At 35.5% G+C, this 13,981-nt stretch overlaps 1 long non-coding RNA gene and 1 other non-coding gene across 2 annotated transcripts in view; one reads left to right on the forward strand and one right to left on the reverse strand.

Moving 5' to 3' along the window:
* Positions 1-13,981, reverse strand: part of LOC121038052 (uncharacterized) — a 322,789-nt gene that overhangs the window by 67,063 nt on the left and 241,745 nt on the right. The window contains exons 5-6 of the long non-coding RNA XR_005794118.1: positions 13,360-13,518; positions 10,786-10,951 (exon numbers count right to left, since the gene is read on the reverse strand). This is a non-coding gene — a long non-coding RNA (uncharacterized LOC121038052). The remainder of the gene's footprint in view (positions 1-10,785; positions 10,952-13,359; positions 13,519-13,981) is intronic.
* LOC121038365 (U6 spliceosomal RNA) lies at positions 11,214-11,321 on the forward strand. Its single transcript, XR_005794321.1, has one exon. It is a non-coding gene; the product is annotated as a U6 spliceosomal RNA (small nuclear RNA).

Raw genomic sequence — 13,981 nt, forward strand, 5'->3', positions numbered from 1 at the left:
TATATATATATATATATATATGTTGGCCTTGGCCAGTTGAAACCACCACAGCAATTAGAACTGTGTTGCAGTGTGAGTAGAATTTATATTGATAGCTTTAAAAATTTTTTAAGGTTTATTTTTGAGAGAGAGAGCGCACGCACATGCGTGAGAGCATGAGCAGGGGAGGGGCAGAGAGCGAAGGAGACACAGAATCTGAAGCTGGCTCCAGGCTCCCAGCTGTCCACACAGAGCCAGATGCAGGGTTCAAACTCATGCACTGGAAGATCATGCCTGAGCCGAAGTTGGAAATTCAACTGACTGAGCCACCCGGGCGCCCCTGATTTCTTAAAATACATACAGACTTTTATTTTCCAGTTATTGTGACAAAGACATAAAACGTCACTGACTATTAGTGACATTGACTTAATGCATAAGAGTCAGGAAGAAAATTTATCTTATCCACGGTGAATATTTCTATCATTACCAATATAAGTAAAACTCACACATCTTCCCTTGGGGCGGGACCATTCTCAGAAAACATTTTAACAGTGCCATATATTCTTGCAAGATATATGTTATAAGAAAAAAGGTACTATTCCAACATGGAAAAAGACTGGCCTGTGATTGTTAGGTCAAAAAAGACCATGATGCTCAAGATGGCCTTTTTTTTTTCTCTTGAACAAACCTCGTATTTCCCCTTCCTCTCTCTCCTTACCAGAGCTTTCATTCAGATGCACAATGTGACTACCAGGTAACAACCTACTTCAGTCTCTCTTTACCGCAGGGCCATCCTTCATTCTGTCACTGTCAGCATCACATTTTTAAATCCCCAAGTCAAATAATCTTCTCCTCAGGGGCCCACTCCTTTGTTATTGAGCCACTCAGCCTTTCTCATAATTTCTCAAACAATGTATTATTTTACTTTGTGTTTTGCTTCTTTTGAAACAATTTTACTTTTCATCGCATCAGGATGAACATTTCTTCATATCAGGATGAACATTTCCCCAAAAGAAAAACATCCCCACTCCCTGCTCCTTAAACACCAGTTACATTTTTTTCTGTCTTCTCCAGCAGACTAACTTCCTCAAGGACTGTTGGTCAACTTTGTATCCTCCTCTATGATCCAAACCCTGGCAGAGTACCCAACACATAGTATGCACTCAAGGAATGCTTGTTGAATAAATGATTGAATTGAATATTGTGCTGCATTTTGTGTACTACAGAATAAAATTTTGTCATAATATGGATTCAGTATTTGAATATTAAAATTTTCTTCCTACATGAGTTGGTATATTTTTCTCCCTGATTCAAAATGTGATATAGTTGTGAAACTATGCACATAATGATACTGAAATCATGGCAAATAAGAAGGAAGGAGGACAATTGCTCCTACCTTGAGTTAGATTCAAGTATAGATGATTATGTAGATTCTTTGATCTAATGACCATGCGAAGGGAAACTGACATGTAGTTTTTAAAGCAATTCAATAATTTTTGTAATGTTCAGAGGAGAAATTAGCCTCTTAAAAAGTAAAAAAGCATTACCTATCAAAACACAAACAACAACAACAAATTAGAAATATAAAACTTCAGTAAAGCATGACTGTTACCCCCGAGTGCTATTTAATAAATGCTGCCTAAGATCTTACTCATCAATTATCTTTGCTTTAGTCTCCATTGGTTCATTTCTTTATTTAATAAGCATGTATTAAAAGATAAAGTGGTAGAGAAGTGCCCGGGTGGCTCAGTTAAGCATGTGACTCTTGAATTCGGCTTAGGTCATGATTTCATGGTCATGAGGTTGTGTAATCGAGCCCAGCATCGGGCTCCACGCTGGGCACGGAACCTGCTTAGAATTCATTCTCTCTCTCTCTTCCTCCCCCTCTATCCTACCCCCATTAATGCACTTGCACACCTGTGCGCTTTCTCTCTCTCTCTCTCTCTCTCTCTCAAAAAAAAAAAAAAGTAAAATGGTAAGTTGATAAAAGCTTAGATTCAAGCTCTAATGACAGCCTAAATCTTCCATCCCACTTCCACCCTCTGATTTACAGTGAGAAGCAAGGTGTCATAATTCCAAAACATGAAGTATTTCTTAGAGCAGGATAGGAGCAGAAGGGAGAAAAGGAACTAGTCACTTGACTTGAGATCTTAGAGTAAGAATGTGAGTAATGAAGGGAGGGGGGGAAAGCCCAGGAGTTAAGATGAGAGAATGCTACAAATAACTAACCCATTTCATAAATGCTTGAAAATGCATGAATTAATTAAATCTGAATTTGAAGTTTCCACAAACATCACTTAGGGAAAAAAATAGCCAAAGTCACAAGAGTCGTATAGGATCAAGAAAAGTAGGGCGTTTTTCACTACCAAAGGCAAGAACTGACTTTCCAACCATTTGAATTGCCAAGCAATAGAGAAGATTCTAGGTAAAAAGTATTAGAGAAGACTCCAACAAAGACACTGAAAACTCAAACCAATTCACTCAAACCAATTCATCTTCTTCAAAGATAAATCTGTTCAATCCAACTTAGTATTCATTCAGTATTTTTAAATAATTGATGATGTGCCAATCACTACATTCATCATAGAGTATACAAACATTCATAGTAGACATAATTTTTGCCCTAACAAAGCTTACAGTAAAGTAATGGAAACACATAAATTGATCAGTTAACCAAAATAAATGTAAAATTACATTCTATTGCTATTAATTGAACATATAATCACACTTAGTGAAGGTCACCAGTAGTTTAACAGATAGAAATGCAGAAAGTGGGCTGAGTTAAATAAGGAAAACTTTTCATTTATTTAACAAAATTAGTTAAATGTCTACTATATGTCAGAAAAAGCAATGGAGAAAGAAAAAAGTGTGTAAATGTGTATAAGACATACCTCCCCATTGACGGATGAATGGATAAAGAAAATACACACACACACACACACACACACACACAGTGGAATATTATTCAGCCATAGAAATCAAGTAAATGTTGTCATTTGCAAAAATATGGATGGACTTTGAAGGCATTATGTTAAGTGAAATAAGTCAGACAAAGACAAATACTACTCTCTCACTTAAATGTGGGATGTAAAAAAACAAAACTCATAGATACAAAGACCATTTTGGTGGTTGCCACGGGAGGTGATAGGGGTGGGCAAAAATGGGTGAAGGTGGTCAAAAAGTACAAACTTCTAGTTATAAAATAAATGTCACGGGGATGTAATGTACAGCATGATGACTACAGTTCATAACACCTGTATTGCATATTTGAAAGTTGCTAAGAAAGTAGATCTTAAAAGTTCTCATCACAAGAAGAAAGTTTGTAACTAAGTGTGGTGATGGATGTTAACTAGATTTATTGTGGTGATAATTTTTCAAATATACAAATACAGAATCATTGTGTGGTATAACTGAAATTAATGTTATATGTGAATTCTATTTCAATTAAAAAAATTACAATCAGAAAAAGAAGACATAGTCCTGAGTCCTTCAAAAAGCATACGACTTAATAGGGAAAATAGGTATATAACCAAATAAATATCGACACACATACAATATGATGTAATAGAAAATATATATAATAGAGATAAGCCTTTGCACATATCTCCATTATATGCACATATAAAAAAGCAATCAGAACACAGAGAAGGAAATGATTATTTCTTTCTTTCCTTTTTTTTTAAGTGTGTGTTTATTTTTGAGAGAAAGAGACAGAGTGTGAGTGGGAGAGGGGCAGAGAGAGAGGGAGACACAGAATCGGAAGTAGGCTCCAGGCTCCAAGCTGTCAGCACAGAGCCTGATGTGACACTCCACCTCACAAGAGGTGAGATCATGACCTGAGCTGAGGTCGGATGCTTAACCAACTGAGTCACTCAGGCACCCTGGAAATGAGTATTTCTTTCAAATATTATTTAAACACTACTTTCAAATGTTTAAATTATTTGTAAGATAGTCCTGATATTAGCTTAGACCCTGTCAAAACTGGGCTATGTGCTTCTCTTATTCTCACCTTCGTCCTTCACTGTAACTTCAGTAAGTCCTTCCCACTAATCCAGTTTTGATATAGGCCTACAATCGCATCTCAAAACCCCCATCTGCTAACCCGCCATCGGAGACCAAACTCTAATCCTTGGTCCCACCAAAAATTTAACTCAGTTTACCCTTCACTAACTTGGCTATCCCGTTATATAAGTCCCCTCCCCCTGTACCCAGCAACTACTCTAGTCCTATATACTAAACGAAGGTCCCATAAATCTGTCCTCTCCTACTATAGTTAGCTTGTTAGAAATGCATGTTGAGTCCATCTATTAAATAAATATTTGTTTGAGCACCTATAGTAAACTGAGCTTGAGAAGTGGTACAAAGGTGAGCAAAATAAAACTCCTATCCTTCATATTCTGAGGAAACAGACACTCAAAAAGGATTAATTTCAGTACCCCATTAAAAGCAAATCACATTAATAAGATGCAGGCAGAGAAAGGAATGCCTGATTCAAATTAGAAGAGATGAGGAGACAGACCTTCAGGCAAAGAGGTGACCACAAGTTCCAGTTTGCCCTGAGAAATGCTGGGCTACACTTGTTATGTTGACATGCCTCTTTTCCCCAGGCTTTCATTTAAATTCCAGGTAGTTAACATATATGTTAATACAGACAATTTCCTCAGAACTGTGCCTGGAACATGGTAAGCATATTCTGTTCACATGTTTTGCTCAAGATTTATTCACAAAGAAATAGTTATTTGTTGAAAAATTTTATAACTGTTTTAAGTTAAAAGTTTGGTGACATAATGTTTATGGAAAATTTAAGACATGGCTTAAGAAGAAAAGAAAAGAAAAATTAGTTCCTACATGTAACAAATCTGCTCCTACATATAACAAAAGGATGAAATGGTAGATCCTCTTTTAAATGTCAGAAGTTTTTTTTTCCTCATTTTATTAACATACTCTACTCAAAAGAAAAAGTTTTAAGGAATAACAAGAAGAGAATTTCATTAGAATGATATCTTCATAATTACATACAGCAGAATTATCTCTAGCCCACTAGTAAGAGCCACAAGAAGACGACAGAATGTACCTACCATGTATGTATCATGACTAGCACATCATGACTTGTCCAAATTTCGCTTAAATTTTGCAAGTTTTTAAATACTGCGTTATTTTCTTCAGGTTATTTCCTATCTTTTAAAGCAATTAAATAACAAAAATACACATATTCGTATTTAAAGTAGTTGCTGGAGAAATTATAAATTAAATTCAAATGCACATGTAACATTGGACACTGTTGGGGCCCCATACCACACTCCCTAGGCCAGCTCTACCTTCAGTTGTAGCTGTAATGGACAGTTCTTGCATATACCGTATGCTTCCCTCCCCAAGTTCCCAGGGCATCTTACTCTAAAGGCACAGTCCTTAAGTGCAGCAGGTACACATCTCTAGGAGCAAACTTCAGTCAGTGAGAGATAAGTGTCAGTGGATAGATGTCCCAGTCTCACATTCATTGGAGGGACAGCTCTGAGGTTTATTCTACATGGTTTCCCACAAGATTCCTAGCAAGATTGAACTCACTTGCCTAGAGTTATAACTAGTTCAAGAACCCACTTTTAACTCGCTTCCCCTCATCCTTGCTTTCCTCTCCACTGCATTCTCTCTTTACCTCAGCATTCTGGGAACACCACACAAATAAGTGATCTGTGCCTAAATCAAAATCTAAGAATTTGCTCTTGGGAGACCCAAACTATGACAAGAATCCTATTATACTAAAACTTTAATCTGATCATCTTTGTAATAAATTTTTGATAAGTTGAGTGGATAATTACATCAGTTGGTCGACACGCTAATAATCCTAATCTGTTTTTAATTTCATGACTTCTTTCTGTTATCATGAGAACTGTGCTGCTCATATGAAAATAATTGCATGTGTCTTAATATTTCTATTACCATACCTAACTCTTTTCATTATTAGAAAGAAAATAATCTTTTGTAACATCTACTCACACGTTCTATTATAGAAAAGGGGGTAATATTAATGATACCGCAATAATTTTCAAATTTGAAAGAAAATGTATCTCAACAAAAGAATTACAGCTTCTTCACATTTGCATGGCCCTACCTCTCAATCAATACAGCTCACACAATACTTTGCTCAAGATTTATTCAACAAAATAGATATTTTTTGAAAAGTATTGTTCACTTTCTTTCCCTGTCAGAATGTCTGTTGACACACTAGTGAATTGTTTATAAAATGAACGCTGAATCTTCCTTTCAGCTGACAGGTCCCTGTGGTTTGCTGTTTATTAGTTTTGTTTGTTGTGATTCAAAATGCAGGATCTATTTTTCCCCAGTGTTGCTGTCTTTTTTTTTTCTTTTCTTTTCTTAGTGAAGTAGAAGAAGATAAACAGAATGTTCTTATTTACAAGTAACTACTCAGATGTCTTTCAAACCCACTTTGAATTTCCATTAAGCTCTCCTTTCACGTATCAAATCTTAAAAATGTAAAAGAATCTAATGCAAAACTTGAGAATTTTTTTTTTAGCTCTTTGTGTTTGAGTTGTAAAATATAGAAATTTATTTCCAGGGTCAGAAAAGTCATGTCATTGAAATCTCTTTAAACTGTTGGCATTGAAATGTGAGCAAGACGAATGGTATACTCAAAGCAATTATTTTTAGAAAGAGGCAAATTTTTGTCATTCATCTCCTTACCCATCTATCCATTCATCAAATTTGTATTAAATACCTAATATGCCGGGCACTGAGCTGGGTGCCAGAAATAGCAGAAATGAATATCTCAGTCCCTGACTTGAATAAGTTCAATCGACCTGAGTAAACAAACATGTAAAAGATGATTGAATTTTAATGTGACAGGTGGTATAATAGAGGTATTTTCTGGAGGCTGAGGGAATGTGGGAGCATAGAGTAGAATTTAATTCTCTCAGAAAAACTTCACTGAGGTTATACTTTAGATGAGTCTTGAAGGATGAGTTAGGCAGACAAGAGAAGGTGGACATTTAAGGCACATGCAAAGACAGTAATAAATAACGATTTTCATATTGTATTTTGTTTAGATTTTCTTGGAGAATCCAAATTCTTTGTCCTCTGCAGTACAGAAGTGAATAGGAAATAATCCATGCTGGCCAAGAAGGCAAAGGTATGCCTTGAAGGAATTTGGATTTTATGTCATAGGTAACTGGAATTCTAAATTTGACCATTTTAGCAATTTGTGTGTTTTAGGACCTGTGTTGGATCTTAAGTCACTGTGGAGAATGGACGATGGGAAGCATCATTGGAGGGGAGAGAAGATGTGAGAATAGTTAGGCTCCCGCTCATCTTCCCATTATGGCTGCTATAAATGTTACCACATGAGAAGGCTTCCCTGACTATCTCCCTGGTATAGTGACTGCCTCATAATATGATTTTAAGAATAGATAGATAGATAGATAGATAGATAAAAAGAAATATGATAAGGGGTGCAAAAGGTAATAAAGATTTGAAAAGCGGTGATCAGAATGGAATACAATAAGAAGACATTCAGAAAATATTTTCAATATAAAATCAAAATGATTTGGTGATAAATTTAAAGAAAGTTACGATCATTTTGATATTTTTTAAAGTGAAAGTTAAAAGTTTAAAAATGGGGGTGGGTGGGGAGGGAACTGAAAAGACCTTGGATCTACTAGTTGGGAAACTGGTTTGATGATACTGCTGTTAACTGACAGAAGTAGTAGATTCAGAGGTTGTTGTTGGATGCATTGTGCATGTTGTAGGGAGTAAATAGGGAGTGCCTTTGCATAGAGAAGGCTATAGATAAGGTTAGTTTGTAACATGGCGAGTTTTAGATACCTTCCAAGATATTCAGGCAGACATATCCAGTGAAACAGCTGGCAATAAGATAGATAGATAGGTAGATAGAGAGATAGATAGATAGATAGATAGATAGGTAGATAGAGAGATAGATAGATAGATAGATAGATAGATAGATAGATAGACGATAGATAGGGATAGATAGATGCATAGAGATAGAGATAAATACTTTAGGAAACAGATCTGAGCAGGGTATACAGGATAGTAGCTATTAGTGTTTTCTAGTGATGAATCTGTTTCTAGATGAATCTGTTGTGGATAAGTTTTCCCCAAAAAAGATATAGAGTAAAAAGAATCAAAGGGCATAAGAAGATCTAACAATACAGGACAATAAAAAAACTAGGAAAAGAGCAAAAATTGGGAGTTCAAAAAAAAGTTCTATAGAAAATGTTGTCAAATGTGACAAATGTTAAAGAGATCAAGCAAGGTAAGAAAAACGTGCAATATACAGTTTCTAAATCCATATACTATTTTAGCTGTGGCAATTGATAAATTATGTAAAAATATTCATGTTTTCATTCATTCATTCAAGTGAAAACTAAAAATTCTAAAAGTTAATGACATTAAACACAAAATGTTTCCAATGCTACTATAGACATGGTAATAGGTCATAATAAAGTCATAGCTCCTGTAAGTTGAGACGATAATGTTTTGAATAGAGAAAATGAAATTCGAATGGTGAATTGGCCACTGTTCATATACTTATATATCCCTTTTTTCTTAAACAGACGACCTTTAGTGTGTATTTCTGGTCATTTTATGTAATGTACAAAGTCTCAGAATTATCCCCGAGCATATAGTGATAAATGACTTAGAACTTCAAAGAGAAGCAAGGTTCTTCTACTCTCAAAGGTAATAATCATCTAGCATTCTGTTAGCTAGAATTAATTTTTGTCTGACTAAGGAAGCAGAAATGTAGTGAATAACAAGGCCCTTTGCCTAGGATATATGTACTTATACATGTATGTATAAGACATAAAAACAAAATATTTATTAGAATATATTTTTATATATTAGAATTATATAATATGTATACTAAAAGATAATTATGTAAGCTGAAAGCTGCTTTTATATTTCAAATATATATTATATTCAGCAGTATTTCCTTTTAAAAAACTATATAAATAAAAAATGTTTATCTATAGAAAAGAAATATAGAACCCCAGTGAAATAATTTGTTAATAAAATATTATATTATGCATAGGCATTATAAAAATTGGAAATATTCTCTTGAAGGAAAATATTACCCCTGTTATAACATAAAAATAATATATAATGTTACATGCAACAACTATTTTAAGTATATTTATACAAAACCAAGTTTTACTGTTCTATCTTTATATTTGCATCACTTATGATACTGTAGGCCTCAAGTATGTCATACTTCATAATGACAGTGATCATACCAATAATATAAACCAAGTAACCCATACTGCTCTGTCTCTATCAGGATCTTACTATTACCTAAGAAAAAATTGTAATTAGTATTCATTAAGCACTTAACATGGAATGTATTCTATGCTAAATGTCAATCCTTTGTCATCTCAATTAGTAGTTTGAACGATTGTACTCTTGAGGTAACTGTGGTGAAGTGAAGTATTTGGTTAAAGTGACTAGTAAGTGGTAGAGCTGGTTTGAAACAAGTCTTTTTAAGTTTGTGTTCTTCAACACTACACTGAAATCAGTAAACTCAAAAGATACTTAACCAATCCATCTCTCTTTAAAAAATGAGTCAATGCTTTCACTTCCAACTTAAGATGAAGGCTGGAAACATGTGTTTGCTTTTTATCCACCTTTCCAATTACTCTTGAAAGATTCTGAAGTACAAAATAAATAATTTCATGCCAGAAAAAAGAGTGAGAGGTGCATTACATTATAAAAGAGATTCCAACAAACTTTTCAAAGATGAAGTTGTATGTGAACAGACTGACAAAGGAAAAACTACAGGGGAAAAAACTATAGGCTAGAATATGCCATAAAAATACTGCTGACTCGGTGTGAAAACATTCACTTGAAAGTAACCTGGGGAGGATTTGGGCTTAAAGTCAACTGATGTAACAAAGCACCAAAGTGAGAAATAAGACTGAAAACAGGGAGATTCATTAAAAATATTACATAAAATAAATTTACCAGTCAGCAACCTAACTTCCCTTCCAGAACCTCTCCACAGACAGCCAGACTTTACCCCAGTCATGACACCAGATAGTATACTTTAAAACTATTGAAATAATTCGTTTGAAGAAAGCGAAAGTGGGACTCTAAAGTAAGCTTCAGAGGCAGAAGACCACCGTGATTAAGTCTCTGTTGTTTTAATCCAGACATTCTAATTTGAATCCTAACATGGCCACTTACTAGTTTTGTAATCTTGAGACTATTGCCTAACTTGTCAGTTGCACAAGTTTCTTATCTGTAAAATGGGTACAATAAGAATATCTCAGAGCTATTGCAAGAATTCAATGAATATATACATATAGAAATAAAATATATTTTTAGACCAAGGCATAGACATAGATAGAGATACAGTGCTAAGAATGTTTCTGGCACAAATTAAACACTTTTTCCATCTTTCCTAGATCATTCCCACTGACTTACAAACATATAAATTCTCTCATCCTAATGAAACAAATTAAAACAAAAGCCTTTCTCAACCACACATCCCTCTAATTACAGATCTTTTTTCCAGTCCCCTTTAGAGCTAACCTCCACAAAATTGACAATACAGTAGTGGTATACATCCCGACCCTCACGGGATGCCTGAAGCCGCAGATAATACCGAGCTCTCTGTATATAGTTTTTTCCTATATGTAGATACCTATGATAAAGTTATTTATAAGTTAGGCACAGTAAGAGATTAACAAAAACCAAAAATAAAATACCACAATTATTAACAACATGCTACGTGAATGTGGTCTCTCTCTCTCTCAACATATCTTAACCAACTGTACTCACCCTTCTTGTGATGATGTGACACGATAAAATGCCTGTGTGATCAGATGAAGTGAGGGGAATGATGTAGGGGTGGTGACGTAGATGTCGATGACTACTGACGTTCAGATAATCTGTCAGGAGTAGGAGCACCTGTTTCGCCACTGCCTTTGACTTTGTGTAACTGAAGCTGTGGAAAGCAAAACCACGGCTAAGGACTGCGTTGTCTCTGACTCCCTTGTGCCTATTCCCTCTCCACCTGATTCCAAGCTAATTTTTGCCCCAACCTGTACTCTCAGAATAATGTCTGAAAAGTAACAGGTAAGATAAAAATGACTTTTCATATTAAACAATCAATACTTTATTAAGCTGGTAAAGCAAAGAATAGAGATCTGATCATATTATCTAGTTAAGATCACTAACAGAACAACAATTTAAAAAGATTTCCTCTGGTGCTTGCTTCAGCAGCACACATACTAAAAACTGGAACCATGCAGGGAAGATTAGCATAGCTCCTGTACAAGGATGATGTGCAAATTTGTGAAGCGTTCCCATTTTTTTAATTTAAAAATAAAAAAATTAAAAATTAAAATAGAATAAAAAGATTTCCTCTGACCCACGGACCAGGATTAGGACAGAAGAGGTTAGTGATCTTTGCTTTTCATCACAAACTTCCGACGTACTTAATTGGTACCCATATGATTTGAGAAAGTAATTTAAATTTATAACAGCACAAGTCGTTCACTTTCTGCTATTTGTTAGCTACAGAAGCTTCATATTTCCACACAGGAACCTATGAGCTACCTTTCAAAAGACAGTCGCTTTTATTGTCTTTTTTATTTTTCAAAAGACAGTCGCTGGTCTTTTTTATTTTTCAAAGTATAGACTTCAGGAATGCCTGGGTGGTTCAGTCAGTTAAGGGTGGGACGTTGGCTCAGGTCATGATCTCACAGTTTGTGGGTTTGTGGGTTCATGGGCTCGAGCCAGGCATCGGGCTGTCTGCTGTCAGCACAGACCCTGCTTCAGATCTTAAGAATCCTGTCTCCCTCTGTCTCTCTGCCCCTTCCCTATGTGCGCGTGCGTGTGTGTGCGTGCGTGTATGTACGTGTGCGTGCACGTACGCGCGCCCACTCTCTCTCAAAAATAAATATTTAAAAAATATAATAAAAATAAAACTATATACTTCAATTATAATTGGATACTTTTATTCAGGGGAACACTTTTTGAATGTTTGGGGACCTGATTTTTGCATAAAGGTCCTGAACAAAGCAACAACCACAGCATTCCAAACTTATGCAATTCCCAGTGACATAATCAGTACATTTAAAAATCATTACATTAATGATATAAAAAACACACAAGAACTTTGCAATAACCATAATAACCAACATTAGCCAATGGACACCCTGTGGCAGGACATGGATCAGAAAATGACCAGAATGGGATATTGCACAGGCTGTCTGTTTTTTTGCAGCCAAACACACTGCAGGTAAAGGAGAGCAAGTGAGAGCCCCACCTGCCTGTTTCAGTCAGCTGAAGTACAGGAAAAGATTGATTAACTCACATGTATGACCCAGGAACAGAGAGTTCCTGTAGCCTGAATTAAACACATACATGCGTGGTTACACACACACACACACACACACACACACACACACACACACCACATACCCTCCTACATACTTTTTATCTGAAATGATTTCATGTCTTTTCAAGTTGAGACAGAATCAAAAAGGATCCAACACAGGATCTATGTCAAAAACTTCTAGTACATAGAAGGAAGAAACAAGAATAAAAAAGCAAATGAAGAAAATTTGCTATGGAGAAACTGAAAATTGAGACAAAGGATTTTCCCGATCATATAAAAAAAAATATATCTTTATTTTAAAAGACCTCAAAGCAGTAGGAGCTCAGCAAAGAATGACAGAAAGATGATATATGAGCTGGAATGAAGAGTGAACCTGTACACTACAGTTCGAATTGATCATGTCTAGATTTTTTTTTCAACTTCCATCCTCAACACAAAGAACTCTGGACAAGTCTCCTGCTCCATGGAACAGATTCCATAAAATGGCTTTCACTCCCTCATTTTACTTCCTGTAAAATATATAAGAAATAAAATCATAGTTCTCATTTTGTAATCATACCACAAAAGGTTTGAGCCAGCAATTTACACAAACCTGTATTTTTCTTGTCTGCAAAACTGCTGATGAGAACATTTTTACCTTGTCTAGACAGCCTTAGATGATATGATGATCAGCACTGGGTTATTTTAACCTTGACTCTAATTTGGAAGACAGGAATCCATGAGGAGTAAGATCAGTTTTCAGTGCCCATTCCAACCAATCATGTTACTTTAGAGTTTTGTAAAAATAGTGTAGCAGTGTGTGCTCTTAGAGCAAGAGAGACAATAAACAAAGCTAGAGTTAGCTCACAATGTGACATTACTGTTTCTCTTGCCTGTTAGCTGGAGTGCTTACTTTGAGGTGGGGGGATGAGCCCCCAAGTTGTCCTAGACACCAAGAGAAAAAGCTTAAGACCCTGCTTCTGGACTTTGTGGTCTAGAAGAGAGAAGACAATAAGCATTCACCCACTCACCTTTAGACAGCTGCCTCAGAACCTCCTTCCTACAGGCAGTGCTGAGCTCGATGTGCAGTATTTTGAGATTTAAGTATCTGGTGTCAAGTATTTCTAAATCCTCCAGGAAATTGAAAACGGACTGCAGCGATTTATTTCTACTTTTCTGGGGGAGAGGTGCTAAAACCAAAACATGAATATTGACAAGAGAAGAGATCTTAAATGTAAACACATTAGCCTAAATATGTAAAGGATAAGACTCCTAGATGAAACACCCATTTTAAGCATCTTTGGGGAAATTACCTTCTCTCCATAGCAATATCTCTATTATCTCCTCAAATTTCTAGAAAATAGTCACATGAAAATGTGATTCCTCGATGGCTTTTTGATGAAACAGTGGTGGCCCTAACCCAGAAATTCCTTACTCTCATGATGCCCTATCATCATCTGTCCCTATACTCACTCCTTTGGTCAGCAAAAAGTGGGCAGAAAGAATTACAAAACTAAGTGCAAAGTAGAGAAAATTGTTTATATATTTAATAATAGCAAAAAATGATATGAATCAAAATGATGAATTCTACTGGACAAGGTACAAGCACATGCTAATACCAATAAAAATACTAGGTTTTTTTTTCTCCCACAT

Source organism: Herpailurus yagouaroundi, unplaced genomic scaffold (assembly GCF_014898765.1).
Source record: "Herpailurus yagouaroundi ecotype Mexico unplaced genomic scaffold, PumYag 165, whole genome shotgun sequence".
NCBI lineage: Eukaryota > Metazoa > Chordata > Mammalia > Carnivora > Felidae > Herpailurus > Herpailurus yagouaroundi.